Raw genomic sequence first — 17,053 nt, forward strand, 5'->3', positions numbered from 1 at the left:
TGTCTGAAAATGATTGTAATGATCAAGTATAAATGTATGTATGATTTCCATTGTAAAAACATGCATAAGTAAATGAACCAAAATTTCCTTTTATTATATCTTCTATAAGTAGAAGGTAATGTATAATTGTATTTCCCTAGAAAATCCGATATTTTCTGTAATTTGTAAAAGTGTTGTAGTCCTTGCATTATTGTATGAATCGTTCTGTGTTAATATGATTTCCGTGTTTTTTAGATGGTAATGGATCTCTAAGTGAGTCGTTATAACCATGCATGATAGTGGCTAATTCGCCTGTCTTGGCATTTTTCCAAACGCCGGTTTTAATCAAGATTTTGTCACCCTAGACTGGCCTAGTCTAACTGTACCGAACAACTCAGGTGTGGGGGAGTCACCCCCGTATAGATCTATACACAAACTCTCGCTCTCCCTCCAGGAGACTCTGATTATAACTACAGGCTACGGCCATACACTCAGTGGTGTCAACTGACAGGTCTCACTAGATCCCAATTATAACCCCATGAATATGTATTACTTTATATGTATTTTGATTTCAATCCCCCAGATAATACTTGAATGTGAAAGGATAAAGTCCAACAAACATGAAAAGGGACAATTGTGGCCCATTAGTCATGTAAGTTATTTCCAGGCTTGTTAGGTATGTGTGACAACCGTCAATTTCCGGTCAAGTCAAAGTCAAATAAAGTCAACAAGTCAAACCGGTCAACTCAATTAACCTTTGTATAATAGGGTTTACATCGCGCTTACTATTGTACAACACACTATCTTTATGCAAAGTATCACTTTAAGTCTTCCTGTGTTCAAAAAATCTAAACCCTAATTAGTGTAACTGATGGATCAACCCAATAAAACATTAATACATACCCTTCGGGGGCGTATAACGCTCATAACAAGGCAAAACGGGGTTTACAAACCTTGCATTTCAAAGTTAAACACTCGCAAAGGTCGCAAACATAGCCTCTCTCAATCTCTCTCACTCTATCTTTGTCTATCTCAAATCTCTCCAAGTATGCGAAATCTCTCCAAGTATGCGAAATCTCTCCCAAATCTCTCCAAGTATGTGAAATCTCTCCCAAATCTCACCAAGGATGTGAAATCTCTCCCAAATCTCTCCAAGTATGTGAAATCTCTCTCAAAATCTCTCTCAACTTTTTATAATCACTCGAGGCATCCTGACCCTTAATTTAGCCAAAACCCACTCGAAACGGGAAGATAAACGGAAAAACAGCTCTATAGAAGCGAAACCCTCTTAAGGAACCGAACCCTCTTAAGGAGCCGAACCCTCTTAAGGAACCGAACCCTCTTAAGGAGCCGAACCCTCTTAAGGAGCCGAAACCTCTTAGGAACCAAAACTACTCCTTAAGGACCGAAACTAGCTTAAAGAGTCGAACCTGCCACGGACCGAACCCGAACCTCGGAGAACCGAAAGTCCCTTCGGACCGAATCTCCTCTTTCGCCCCACTTCGCTTTCAGTTCTTCTTGACCAGTTCGCCTGCGATGCTCGGACCGAACCCTCCTCTCGGTTCTCATCCATCAACCGAAACTCCTCTCGGTTCTAAACACCCAAGGACCAAACCTTCTGCCCTGAACCTGGATTTTCGCAGTTTCGCCCCTATTTCCCGATTTTCGACCCCGACTTCGTTTTGCGCTCGCTTTTTGTGATTTTAGTGCGGGATTTTCACCCAAACTCGTATTTTGACATGGGAGACCCTAAATATTCATAAATTAACCATATTTTGGGGGAAATCCTTGTCCATGAATAAAATCTATTAAGTTAGATTTTGTGATAGAGTATTGACTTTCCCTAAAGTGTTACACAAGCAACCTCCCATACCCACTCCATGACCACCCTCAGTCACTATTCACATCTAAAAAGTCAATCCTTGTACTCTCACCTTTCCTCCACAAGCTTCCTTCACCCACAACCACATAAAGAGTAAATACATCTCACAATCTCCTAGATCTCTTTCACTCCCACCATAAACTAACACACTTTTCTCTCTCCTTTCTCTCCAAGAATTCGAGATTCTCCAGGGATTTGGAGCTTCTCATCCACCTTTGGTAAGTGAACTTCATCCTTCACTTGATTATCTTACACCCTTTCACTCAAATCTTGGAATCCTTACACAAATATCATCATATTTGTTCATAGAATCTTCGAATCTTCAAGCATCTCCCAAGTGTTCCTCACTTGGAAACTCATTTTCTTCATCATCCATCTACTGAAATCAGTCAAGTTGAGTTCATACTCCTACATTTTCACGTTTTCTTCAAGTTTTAGGGGGGGATACAAGTTAAAAATACCAAAAACTTAACTAAACTCAAACAACAACTTTTATCAGAACAGTTGAGTCTTATTCATGGACTGTTTTGACCATCTTAAACCTAATATATTTCAAAACTGTTTAATATGCAAATAGTTCAGGTTCATACCTTTAAAATGACTACTTGTACATCTCCATACGATTTTTCTACAATTTATGGCTACTTTTACAAAACTGCCTATCATTTCAAAAACGAATTCGGACCAGTCTGTGAATATGAACATTTTCACACAAGTTAGAGACTTCTAAAAATCATAATAAAAATTATGAATAAACTAGACACATTTTCTAAACTCTCAGAGTTTATGGATTTAGTTTTCGACTTCGTATGATTTTTCTATGATGTTTTTAAAACAGTGTAGAAAGGTTAAAAACTAGTTACATAGCTTACAATATTAACAACACTTTGTAGTATGTTGAGCAAAGTGCATAACAATAAGTTTCTAAATGTTGAATGTATTTCTTGTTAGTTCATCATCATAAACAGAAATTAGTCATTCATGATAAGGTTTTCCATTCATTTCGAACACATATAATAAACTGCAATAAGTATAGTTTATGGATTTTAACGATAAAAGCATACTACATGAAAAAGGTTTTACTCTCAAAACAAATGGGTTTTTCATATACTACATGTTAAAATATAATAGTAATAGTTTATGGATTTCATATCACTAATTTATTTCATAAAGGGTGATTACACTTCCACCACGAAAGAGGTTTTATACTCAAACTACATGTAAACTAGTTAACATAAGTTGTGAGACAATTCTTCCATCGTACTCATAGAGTGCGGGTTAAAATTCATGTAAGTTATAACCAGAGTCTCTTGTAGGGAGAGTGTGATAATTGTGTATAGATCTATATTGGGATTGACATCCCACACCTCGCTGCTAGCTACAGCCGGACCTGTATGTCTACGGGTGACAAGAGTCATAGGATCTTGACGTCTGAAAAACGTTGTTGCAGGTTATTTCTCGTTATAGTATGGTTATGACGACTCACATAGGGAGTTAACAATCTTTCAAGTTTACGGGGAAAATTCTACTTTAAAAAGGGGTTTTATCTATTTAAAACTACAAAACACACACATATTCTCGGTCTTGGGATTTAAGGCTACATAACTTTTATAAGTATTATAAGCATTTAAAACTACAAAACACACACATATTCTCAGTCTTGGGATTTAAGGCTACATAACTTTTATAAGGAAAATATTGGATTTTCTTTGGGAACACATTACTATTATAAGCATTATAAGTACAAAACACACACATATTCTCGGTCTTGGGATTTAAGCCTACATTACTTTTTATAAGAAAAATAAGGGATTTTTCTTGAAATATACATTATAAAGTACCATGTTTACACTAAATGGCTTTCATGATATTAAAACTACGTTTCATCTAGAATTGTTAGACTTCAGTTGTAATTGCTAAGTGTACATGTTAGAGTTAATATGAATTTAGTCGCAATCGACTTAGAATTGGTGGGCCCCCTTACTTCCTGTTCCTTGTTTGGTTGTGGACCTAGGGCAGACCCATTATATTCAACGGTTTATTTAACTTAAATTTTATATAACTTATATACGCTGGGTGATTATAGAAGGAATCTACGGGTCTTTCTAGGGTACATTACTGCATAACATAGGAGCGTTCATTTCACACTTAATAAAGAAAATATTGAATTTTCTGGAATCATACTCTATCGCTTTTACAAGGAAAACGGCTTCTTTTTCAAATAAAACTCTTATGAACTCACCAACTTAATTGTTGACACTCTTTTAAAACTACTTGTATTCTCAGGAAATCAACAGCTTTTGAGGATGGGACGTTAAATCGTCAAACATTTCATTTTGTCATCATAGTGTAATTGATTTGAAACATGTAAACACATACTATGGTATAACTTTTTCAATTATATTTATGATGCTTGTATTTACTTTGAGCACTATTATACTCGTTGTTGTGATACTATACATGAAGTCCTCCACCCCCGGACGTTTCCATCATTCTTGGTTTGGGGGTGTGACAGTATGCAACGGACACGTTATAGCCCATTAAGCATATGATGAGTATTTCAGGCCAAATCAGCAATGCAAATGGGCCACTAAGGCCCAATAGCATGTAAAGGCTAATTTATGCCCATTAGGCATGTATGTAATTGGGTCACTAAGGCCCAATAGACATGTAATGATTATATTGGGCCCAATAACATGCAAATGGATCATGAAGGCCCAATAAGCATGTATAGGGAGTACTAAGCCTAATAGTCATACCGCCGTTGTATTTCGTATGTTTGTTATGATATGGTACTTTTAATCGAAACATTTACACGTAATGTTATAAAAGTCCAATCTTTGATTATAACAATATTTTTAGTTTATTTCAATTTAAAAATACCATTTTAACCCTTAATTTATAAAAGTTTATATCTTTGGTCCAAATGTTTAATAATTGACAAATTTGGCCCAAAATACATATTTGACAATTTCAGCCCCTTTTTCGCAGAAAATTTCATTTTCAACCCGTATTTGAATAAAATGACATTTTTGGTCCTTTTTGGTGAAAAATAACATTTTTAGCCCAATAAATCATTAACTTAGCATTTTCGGCCCAATTACATATTTAATTTACAATTTTGGTCCAAAATACATTTATTGACATTTCCAGCCCTTATTTTGTAAAAATTCACATTTTTGCCCACTTTCCATAAACTTTACATTTTTTGCCCAATTTAGAAATAAGTGTCATTTTTAACCCTTATTTTTGTTTATTTTCATTTTTGGCTCAAGTTTTTGATTAAATAACATTTTAATCCCTAAAATTTTATATTTTTGCATATTGGGCCCAAAAACTGTAAGGCCCAAAATTTAAGCCCATTATGCTAAAATTTACACCTTTGGTCCTTTGAAAAGTGTGATTATCATATAAACTCCATTTTATGCAAATATGACCTTTTTGATCCTTATAAAACCGAAAATGTCACATTTTCCCCCAAACTTTACTTTATTTGTCAAAATGGTCCTTATACAAGATTTTTGTTTTGTTTTTTTTTTCACATCTTAAACATATAAACACTTTTATCTTTGTAGTATGATGACTAGTATGTTTTAGTTCATGAATCTCACCCATTTTGTTAGAGATTTCGAGTTATGTCAAGTTATACTACATTTTCACAACAATAAACTAAGGAAATCACATATAACATGCATAAATACATAGATCTACACATAATACTTGTATTCTCCCCCCCCCCTCCAAAAAAAACAATTAAGAACCGAAAACAAGGGGGTACGAACTCACCATGGGGTTTGGATTCGGTTTGATGAAGAGATTGAAGAAGATTTCGACTTTAGCAAGCCTCTTGAAGAGGTTTTCGAACTTGGATGGTTCTAAGAGACATGATCCACAAAATATGGGTGTAAGAGGAGTAATTAAAGTGTAAAGATGTGGTAATCCAACTTAGGTTTGTAAAATCTTACCTAGGATGATAATCTTGATGAAAAAACCCTCTTGAAGACACCCACAAATTTGCGAAAATATGGAGGTGGGGGAGGAGTTCTTAGAGAGAGTTTGAAGGAAAAGTTTGAAGATGTGTCTGTGTTGGTTCTTGCTCTCGGCAGAGGAGGGGGAAAAGAGAGAGGTGAGGATGTGATAGATTCATAGATGTATGAGATTTTATGGCTTGTTTAAAGGTTAATTTGTATGGAAAACCACCATGCAAATGTGATGTGTCAAATGCAAATTAACCCTCTTCTTCTTTTTTACACACACACACACACACACACACATATATATATATATATATATATATATATATATATAAATATATATATATATATATATATATATATATTGGGCCGAGATTTGGGCCAAGGAAATAAGAATGAAATGATTTGGGCTCAACCTTGGCATTGTTCGAATTTTTAAGAAGTCTAACCATATTTTTCGCCCCATTGGGCCTTTAGGGAAGTTCACGACCCAATATGGGTTCAATAGATAGATTATGGCCCAATAGAATAGAAGAAGTGGAGATTATGTCCCATTAGAGGTAAGATGAACCATTTTAGACCCATATGGCCCAAAATGTTGAGTTTTATGAATGTGGGTCCATTTAGAGCCCATTTAAAGGTTCTAAGCACAAGATAGTCAAATTGGAAGCTTATGGGTCCATTAGGCCCAATAAGGAAATCCTAGTCCATAACGAACTTGAACCGGGATTCTTAGGGTTTTCAACTCCCAATTGACTATTTGAAACGTTTTGAATAGAGTTTTGAACTTTAATTGATGAACCTTGATTGAATTTTTTGTCATTGATTGAGCATAGTGTTTGATATCAATAAAAATTACATGTATCACAAGGGATGATGTTTACAAGAGTACATAATTTCCTAGCTACATTGCTAGTTGTGTCATGTACGAAGATGAATTATGGAAGAATCTAAGAGTCATTACTTGCATGAAGGCAAGAAAGTGCTTACAGAAAAGATGCCTCGCTTTCTTGGCCCACATGATGGATAAGCAAGTCAAGGGTAAGGAAATCTAAGATATTCCACAAGTGTGCGATTGCCCAAATGTATCCCCAAAGGATCTACCTGGACTACCCCCAGTCAGGCAGGTTGAATTCAGAATCGACATAATCTCTGGTGCAGCGCCAATGGCAAGATCTCCTTATTGCCTGGCACCATCGAAAATGCAAGAACTATCCGGTCAACTCGAAGAACTAATTGACAAAGGCTTTATCCGGCCAAGCTTCTCGTCCTGGGGAGCTCCGGTGTTGCTTGTCAAAAAGAAGGATGGATCGTTCGGGATATGCATTGACTATTGAGAGTCGAAAAAAATCACTATTAGAAAAAAAACAACAATACCCACTCCCGAAGATCGATGACTTGTTCAACCAGCTGCAAGGACCCTATTACTACTCTATGACAGACCTAAGATCCGATTATCATCAACTTAGAGTTCTAGAGCAAGAATTTTCAAAGACGGAATTCAGAACTCAATACGACCACTACAAGTTTTTGGTTATGCCCTTTGGGTTGACACATGCACCGACAATATTCATGAATCTTATGAACTGAGTATGCGAACCCCATTTGTACAAGTTCGTGATCGTATTTATCGATGATATTCTAATATACCCACAAACCAAGGAATAATATGACCAACACTTGCGTTTGATTCTAGAACTACAAGGAAGGAGAAACTATATGCAAGGTTCTCAGAATGCGAATTTTGGATCAATGAGGTGAGTTTCCTCGATCATGTGGTTAATAGCGAAGGAATTCATGACGACCCTGCAAAGATTAAAGCAAATACGGATTGGAAAGAACCAATGACATCAACCGATGTACGTTAATTATTAAGGCTTATAGGCTATTACCAAAGATTCATCGAGAATTTCTCTAAAATAACCAAGCCTCCAACTTCTCTAACCCAGAAAGACAAGAAATCTAATTGGGGAGACAGTCCAGAGTCTACCTCCTCGGGATTGAAACAATCGTCGTGCATTGCACCGATCCTGCCTTTCCCTAGAGGGAACGGAAGACTTGGTTGTATTCTGCGGTGCCTCTTGCCAAGGATTAGGATGCATTCTGATGCCAAGGAATAAAGACATTGCATACACATCCAGACAACTCCAGCCAAACGAGACAAACTACATTACCCTATGACTGGGAGTTGGGAGCGGTAGTGTTTTCCATAAAGAATTGGAAGCACTACCTATACAAAACGAAGCATCTCGTGTTCACCGACCATAAAAGCCTCCAACATAGTTTCAATGAGAAAGAGCTCAACATGAGATGACGAAGGTGGGTAGAATTGTTAAATGACTACGAATGTGAAATTCATTATCATCTTGGTAAAGAGAAGGTCGTAATAGACGCCTTCAGCAGGAAGGAACGAACAAAACCACTTTGCATAGAGGCTCTAACCCTAACAATCCGCTCTAATCTCACCACCCAAATTTGAGCTGCCCAGCTGGAAGAACTCAAACCCGAAGACATCGTGGAAGAGAACCTGCGTGGAATGGACAAGCATTTCGACGTCAAGGAAGATAGAACACGATATTTCATGAACCGGATTTGGACCTTGAGGTTTCGTGAAGTCGGGAACCTAGTTTTAAATAAAAATTATAAGTCAACATATTCGATACATCCCGGATCTGACAAGATGTACCTCGATATTAAGAGGCACTATTGGTGGCCCAACATGAAGGCAGGGATTGCCACATACGTCGGTAAATGCTTGACTTGTGCCCTAGTCAAAGAAGAGTACTAGAAGTCATCAGAACTACTACGACAGCCATCAGGTCCATAATGGAAATGGGAAAAGATAGCCATGGACTTCATAACGAAGTTGTTGAAGACTTCGAGCGAGCATAACACCAACTGAGTAGTGATTGACCGCCTAACAAAGTCTGCTCATTTTACTAGCCATAAAAGAAACTGACATGATGGAGAAACTCAGTAGGAACTACATTGATTAAGTAGTCAAACTGCATGGAGTACCAATATCTATCATCTCAAATTGAGATAGCATACTTGCTTCCAGGTTTGGCAAACGGTGTAGAGATCTATAGGAAACAAAACAGACGTGAGTATTGCATATCATCCTCAAATAGATGGACATAGTGAAAGGACAATCCAAACTCTAGAAGACATGCTCAGTGCTTGTGTGATAGACTTCTAAAATGCATGGAATATTCATCCACCACTAGTCGAGTTTTCATATAACAATAGTTATCACTCCAGCATACAGATTCCCCCATTCAAGGCCTTGTATGAGCACAAATTCCGTTCTCCGCTATGTTGGATATCCAACTGGATAGAAATCATGTTGGAGATACCTTAGGAACTGGCCCCGAGATCATTCGGGAAACCATGGAGAAGATCGTCATGGTTAAGGAAAGGTTAAAGGTCGCACACCTATAGTAAAAGTTCGATGGAACTCTCGTAGAGGGTCGGAGTTTACTTCGGAATGAAAAGACCAGATGAAGCATAAGTATCTGCAAATGTTCGGTGGTTCTCCCTCCAGTAGTAAACAAAATAATAGTATGAACAAAAAACAAATCGGGACGAAATTCCTTTAACGCGGATGTAATGTGACATCCTGGAATTTAGGTCGAAATCTATGAATGGTCAGTTCTCTGCAAACCACATTGTAGTGAACCTGCGACATAGTACCCATGAGATTTTAAGTACAAATGAGATCATATTTCTCATAAGTGCCTTCATGATACCTCAAAACGCTTGAAATATAGACCATCGTCATCAAATAGGAAACCGTTTAAAAATCAGTGAGACCTGATGTCCTACAAATCAAATTTTTGGATTTGACCTGTATGGGGGCTATGGATGATAAAATTGGATAGAACATGTTCTCAGGATTATGTGGATATAAAAAAAACGTCCAAAACGAAGATCGTATGAGAAAGTTATACATGTTTTAAGCTTTTAAACAGGTATATACCTGATTTTATTCGGTATCGGACACTATACTCCTAAGTTTAAAGTAGCTACACATCTCATAAATTAATTTTGAGAACATTTCTGAACTCAGGTTTCAGTCTAGTATTTAATTTTATTATTCTGATATTTTTTTATCCCGAACCAAAATCAGATTTGTGAAAACCGACGAATCGGAACCCGGTTGACGAGAAACTTCAAACGTCCGATCCCGCTTAATGATTTCAAAATAGGATTAATAAATAATAATAACTAGGTGGTGATCCCGTGGTGAACCACGGGACGGTTTTTTATTTGTTTTTTCCTTTTATCTAAATGGCCTTTGTTAATAAATGTTTGTTGTAAATATTGATGGGCTTTCGTGTTTTTGCAGAAAATTTTTATCTTCAAAAATAGAATTTTATATTTTAATACAAATTTCTTTCACCGATTCCAAGGTGTCAAAGCCCAAAAAATCAAAGGCATCAAATAAAACCAGTCAAGATAAATATAGTTAAACAAATCACTTTTGCTCATGGATAACGTGCGATGAGTTTTTGATTCATATGTGTTTATGCAATTGATGATTGACAAAGTTGACATAGACAATTTCATTTAGGGGCTGCAAAGGTTAACATGTTAAATGAGAGGACTAATATTGAAAAATAATCAATAGTCTACGGATCATATTATGTAATTTGGTTGGTCTTCGTGTTTTCTATATGGAGGGGTCAAGACTCAAGAGTCAAAACTAACGGGCAAATTTGTTAGACATATAAGTTAAGAACCTACCTCAGTCAACACTATTGATTCCAAAACGTACTCTTCGTTTTCCTTTGCGGTCTAATTGATTGTTGGATTCATTTTCATCCTTCAATGGCTTTCAAATAAACTTTAATCGAATAAGACATATCACTAAATGAAGTACATATATATACATACTTTAGGCCGGTTGAAGTGTATGCCATATGTATTTTAAATACTCATAAAAAGTTTATTTACCACTTGATTGTTGGATTCATTTAATTGATTGTTGGATTCATTTTCATCCTTCAATGGCTTGCAAACAAACTTTAATCGAATAAGACGTTTCACTAAATGAAGTACATATATATACATACTTTAGGCCGGTTGAAGTGTATGCCATATGTATTTTAAATACTCATAAAAAGTTTATTTACCACTTGAAACAAATGCTTACAAAAATGATATAGCATATACCACATACAACTATGGTTTCATGCTGAATAAAAGTGGCTAACCCAAATTGTCGTTGGCATCTAAGTCAGTGTATGGTGGATATTGCACCTGCATTCTAGATTATGATTTTGTCAATAATATAAATTAAACTTCAACGTAAAAATGTAACTGAACCCAAATGACTAACATGTTTTGCCCATTTTGAACTTGAGCCTTTATCATCCATCGTTGATCAAGAGAAACAGAAATAGAATTGACAAATATATAAATTACCAACAGTATAAGTGTTTCTTTCATCCTTCACATCAAATAGCCCTGATTCCGTAACACTAACGTGTTTCACTATTAATTACCTCCTCAGGCTCTGGATCAGATTATGTACAACTATGAAAAGGACATTCCTTTGCATTTCTTGATGTAAAAGATCTTCAAACCATATGTTAATTGTTGAACAGGGAATAAATACTCAACATAATAGCTTGAGAAAGTAGAGTGTACCTCAATTTTGCGTTCACTGTCAATTTATTCTTCTTTAGAGTTTGATCAAATAAGTGCATTTGTCTCTAAGTCCATTTCCATTCCAATTCAACACATTCATCCACCTTCACCATCTCCAACATTCCCACCTTCTACCACCACAACCCATCAAACTTATACATCCACCGTCACCACCAAAAACACCACCCAATGTTGGTTTTGGAGAGTAAGATCACCGGAAATATTTAACATGATCAAATCTGTAAATCTCAATTTCGTTCTTCTCGATCCCAAAGCGTCCAACATCCACCCAACTGCCAATTTTTCACAAACTTGATATTAAAAACTTCAAGATGGGCTTGGATTTGGATTCAGATACAGATACAGATACAGATACAGATACAGATACTGAGCACCTTCACCACATCTTCAATTTCTGGTTTCTTCGACAACAACCAAAAAAAACCGATGGCGGTGGAGGAAGCACCGAAATTAAGAACATCAACAGAGCAAATTATCTGCCCAATCCCAAAATCATGAACAACAAAGCAACAATTGTAAAATATTAGGGCTCACATGAAGAACCGAAGTATTCAACACCAAAAACCAGTATATGATTTTCGTTGAAAATTGTTGTGCATCAGTGTTCTAGGGTTATAATAGACCATCAATTTCGCCTCTATCGAACAATTCCTTACCTTAATCACATTCGTTGTTATGTTAGTTCCCCGATTTTGCTTTAGAGGAATTAAAATTGACCAATACATCCACCGCCCATGCAAATTTCCACCGTCGACAATAAAACTCCAAATGGTAGACGACGGCATTTCCAGTGGAAGTAAATTCGATGCACCTTCGTGTTCTTACAGATGAAAAGCGAAATAAGTAGTAATTCAAAGAATCAAATATATTGATTGCATTTGAAATACCATATGAACCAGAAGAGATGGAACTCAAGCCCTAAATTCTTGGAGGAAAAGAATTCGTAATTGTCAAACGCAGGCAGTCGGAAAGGAAGAAGGATGGTGTTCAAGGAGAAACATATGAAAACCGTTGGCGGTGGGATTATACTATCGGGGAAGACGGATGTTGAAATTTAAAGGACGAAAGTAGTCAATTGATACAGATTATTGTGGTTAAAATCTGAAAGTGGTAAAATTTACTGTTCATAAACCGGATTAGTTTTAATATATGTATATAATAATAAAACCCTTAGTTATAGAAATAACTACATAAATCAAATTATTAAAATAAATTGGATATATTAATACAGGGTCTAAATCGATAATGTCAGAAAATGATTTTTAGAAAAGGAACTCGAGTTTAGGGTTGGTTAGAGTATCAAAGTACGGGGACCATTTGTGCCAAAATCAGGAAGACAATGTCTTCTTCCTCCTTCCTCAGACGCAAGATGCAGACTGAGCATCTTTCCCCATTAGCACCCAATGCAAAACGAATCTTAGAAAATTCATTCTCTATCCCGCAAATGTGAGCTATTGACTAAAATCACAAGTCCCTTTCCATCTCTTTGGCTGAAATATAAGGAGGGAATTTGTGGTTTGAAGTTTCACCTCAATCCCACCATTAACACCATTACTCCACCGTATCACCACCATCTGTCACTATTATCAACCAGCAACCCCCTCCGTCCCTCTTCTATACCGATAATCAGTCACCACCACCATTACCATTGCCCTGCTTAAGACCACCGTGTTTCCTCCCTCTTTTGCTGATAATCGGAGCAAGTCAAGCACCCACAATTGTGTCATTGTTGCTGACTCTTCCCTCCCCTTCACTCGCTTGTGCTGCTACCAGAAAAACAAAGCCAATGGTGGTGTTACTGTTGTGTAACCACCATGAACCACCATGGTTCTTCCTTTTTTCCATTGACCGAAGAAGACTGTCAGGAACCACCTACCCTCGTCACTCTCCTCCATTTCTCACTTCACCGGCGAAGAGGACCATCACAGCCAATGGTGGCAGTCCCTCCGCCTTCCCCCTGTCGTAACCCACCACCACCAAACACCGATGTCGCTAATGATTCCTTGTGGTTCCTCGTCGAGCATCAGTTAAACAAAACGAAGCAGCAAGGTCGTCCACATTCACCGCCGATCAATTCTGACCACCACACCGCTGTCGTCTGCACCTGCTGCCGCCGACGAACTTCAACCACCCACCACCTTGTGCCACCAGAGTTACCCCTTCGTGTATCTCTGTTATTTTTGAGTTTATTGCCATCGTTATGGAGTAAGAGAGTGTTAGTGATTTGTTTCACTAATTGTATTTAAGTGTAATGGGTTGACTTGTTGACCAAAAGTCAATATTGATGAATATTAAACAAGTAAGGAAGGCGTAAACAAGTAAGGAAGGCGCAGAGTGCACACTTGTTTAAGTTTATTCAAGATTAGAAGTAGACTGTCATTTAGGGGCGAAGCCCCTAAACGAACGGGGGTCCGCGGGCAGCGCCCCTGGCAGCGGGGTCCAAGGGGCGGCAGCCCCTGGCTGGGGTCGAGCGGGGTCCAAGTTTGCATTAAACCATATAGAAAAACCCGGATTTATGACAACTTTGACTGTTGGAAGTTTTATGACAGTTTTGACTGTTGGAAGTTTTATGACAGTTTTCAGACAAATGAAGGTATTTAACCAATTTTGGTCAGTTTTTTGGTACTCACGAAACTGACATATCTCATTCTCTGTTCTTATTCTCTTCTGAGTCTTATCCAATCAAAGATTAGGGAGTATCACCCAAATACTTTGATTTGAAAGTGGAATCACAATTTTCAGAATATCCAAGTGCCTTTATTACCCCAGAAACCTAATAGAGAGAAACTCATATCGATTCCCGATCTTTTGGACTTAGTGACATATGTTCCCTGTAACGTGATCAAGGGAGGGAAGAAGACGACGCACTGTACAAAGTGGGTTAAATTTTAATTGAATCTAACCATGAGATTTCCTAATGTTACAACTCTAGTCCCCGCTGCGAAATAAGTCAGCAAGAAAGGTCAAACTCCCATTTAAATTAAACAGAACCGACCCCTCCACTTGAAAACCTAGCAAATTAAGTCCTGAAGCTCCAAAGCAGTTTCAAATGTGCACATTTAGCCCCTGGTTTTGAGAATTGTTTGCAAGATCAGTCCATGGAGTTTGATTTTGGCAAACTCAACCCGTAAAGTTTATGTATTTTAACAAATACCACCCCATACTTAATAATTAATACCAAAACTACCATTTTTGGTTTATTAGGTAATATAAATAGACCCGGTGATTCATTTTAAGGGCATGAAACGTCACGAAACGACTTTCACGACAAATTCACTCTCGATCCTCGTTCGCGCTTCAAGGGTGAGTGTCTACAGCCCCTTTTTAATATTTTTACGCTTTGGGGGAGAATACATGTGCCATATATATTTATTGATCTTGACAAACACTTACCGGATTCAAAACTAGTTTATAAATATTATTTTGTTAAGTAATATGTCATTTACAAATAAACTAGTGATAAATATGTTTTAATGCAACTAGTACAGATAACAAATGATTTTTTCATACAAAGTATTATGATTTTATGACAAAATATGTTATAAAACTTATGTCATAAAAAGTTACCACCTTTGTAGTATTTCAAGCTCATACTAAACATACATATACGAGTTATCAAACTCTTATCTTGAAATCATTTATGTACTGTGTACACTACCAGGATATTTACCACTTGTTTGAACGAGCATTACACAATTTTATGGATTTTTCTTATCGAGTATAACCAGTTTTCATGACAAACTCTAGTTAAGGGCCTTATGAGTGAGACATTATACATTACCCTAAGTGTAAACAAACACTTAGAAGACCCACACCACTATAACCATTAATCTTCGGAGTTGAGATACGTATGTATAGATCTATATTGGTTGACACCCCCACCGGTGGTTGCTAGCTACAACCTCGACCGATCAATCGAAGTAGGTGATAAATATCTAAAACGGTTTTACGACGTCCAATGAAGAGTCGTATGGGTAGGTACAGTCACATAGCTCGGTTATAGGACTCACTATAAGCATTAACTAGATCTCATAATCTAGAAACCACGGATCCGGTTTTTTTGATTATCAAACATTTTGAGTATGGATTTACTCACGGTTCTTTGAGTACCAAACATTTTGAGTATGGATTTACTCACGGTTCTCTAAGTACCAAACATTTGGATGAGTATGGATTTACTCGCGGTTACCCTGATTACTAAACATTTTGAGTACGGATTTACTCACGGTTTCACTGATTACCAAACATTTTAAGTACGGATTTACTTATGATTACTCTGTCTATCAAATATTTTAAGTATGAAATTACTTACAATCTCTCTTTTATCAAACATTTCCAAATATGTTTTGAACTACAAAAGGAATACTTTTTAGGCTTTTAAAGTATCATTACTGCAGTTAGCTGAAAAATTGTAAACTCTCACCAACCTTTTGTTGACCCTCAAAATTTCATGTATTCTTAGGGTATCACCAAACGAGCTTTCAGTCAGAAGATTAGTCATGAATTTCTGGCTCCCTAGTTTTATCAAGCTTTTGTTATATCGGCCTATCTATTGAGGCAAATTTATGAATTTATTATTATGAACCTTGTATTTAAACCTTAAAGTGTAATTTAACTGCTATGTTGTTATCGTTGTAACTTGTGATGTATATTCAATTTGCTTGTAATCCATGAACTAAGTCGCACAGCCTGGCGTATTCCGCCGCCTTGACCGGGGGTGTGACAATCATCATCATACATTCATGATAGCAACATTCATTGTTACAACATTGTGTTTGTTCATGAAATTAATACATCCCAAAACAACAAAATGTATGATGAAATCAAAATACAACAATCATCCATAGCTGAAAAGGACCTGCTCACTGTGTTCCTGAGAATACAAGTCATTTTAAAAATGTCAACACCGAATGTTTGTGAGTTCATTAGCATATTTGTGTGAAAACTTTTGTAATAGTTTGTAACTCCCAGAAAATCCAATATTTCCTGTAAAAAAATGGTTTGTGAGTCTTGTTTTCAAATCATGTATAATTGCATATGTGTTTCTTGTTTTTCCTTGTTTGATATCATATAATGAGTATTCCCAGAAAATCCTATATTTTCTGTTATGCAAAAGTGGTGGTCTTAAAACACTAAGACCGGAGTAGTGAAATTGGTTACAAAATAGTCGACACATATTTAGTTACAAGTTGATTATGTATCTCGCATAAATTTTAAGTTAACTTTTGTTATCCTCTATGCGAGTCGTTATAACCATACTAATATGACGGAGTGTCTCTCTTGACGTTCTTCAGGCGTCGGTTTCTAATAGGATATTTGTCACCCTAGACTGGCCGGTCTAGCTGTAGCGAGCAGCTCAGGTGTGGGATGTCAACCCCGTATAGATCTATACACAAACTCCCGCTCCCCCTCCAGGAGACTCTAGTTATAACTACAGGACTTACGATATACACTAAAATAGATACGGTGAAGGTGCGTCTCACAAGAGTCCTAATAGAAATTTACGCAAATAGTTGATCCCGTTATTTAATATTATAAATAACAT

This window comes from Lactuca serriola, chromosome 1, assembly GCF_051521515.1.
Source record: "Lactuca serriola cultivar US96UC23 chromosome 1, Lser_US96UC23_V15, whole genome shotgun sequence".
NCBI lineage: Eukaryota > Viridiplantae > Streptophyta > Magnoliopsida > Asterales > Asteraceae > Lactuca > Lactuca serriola.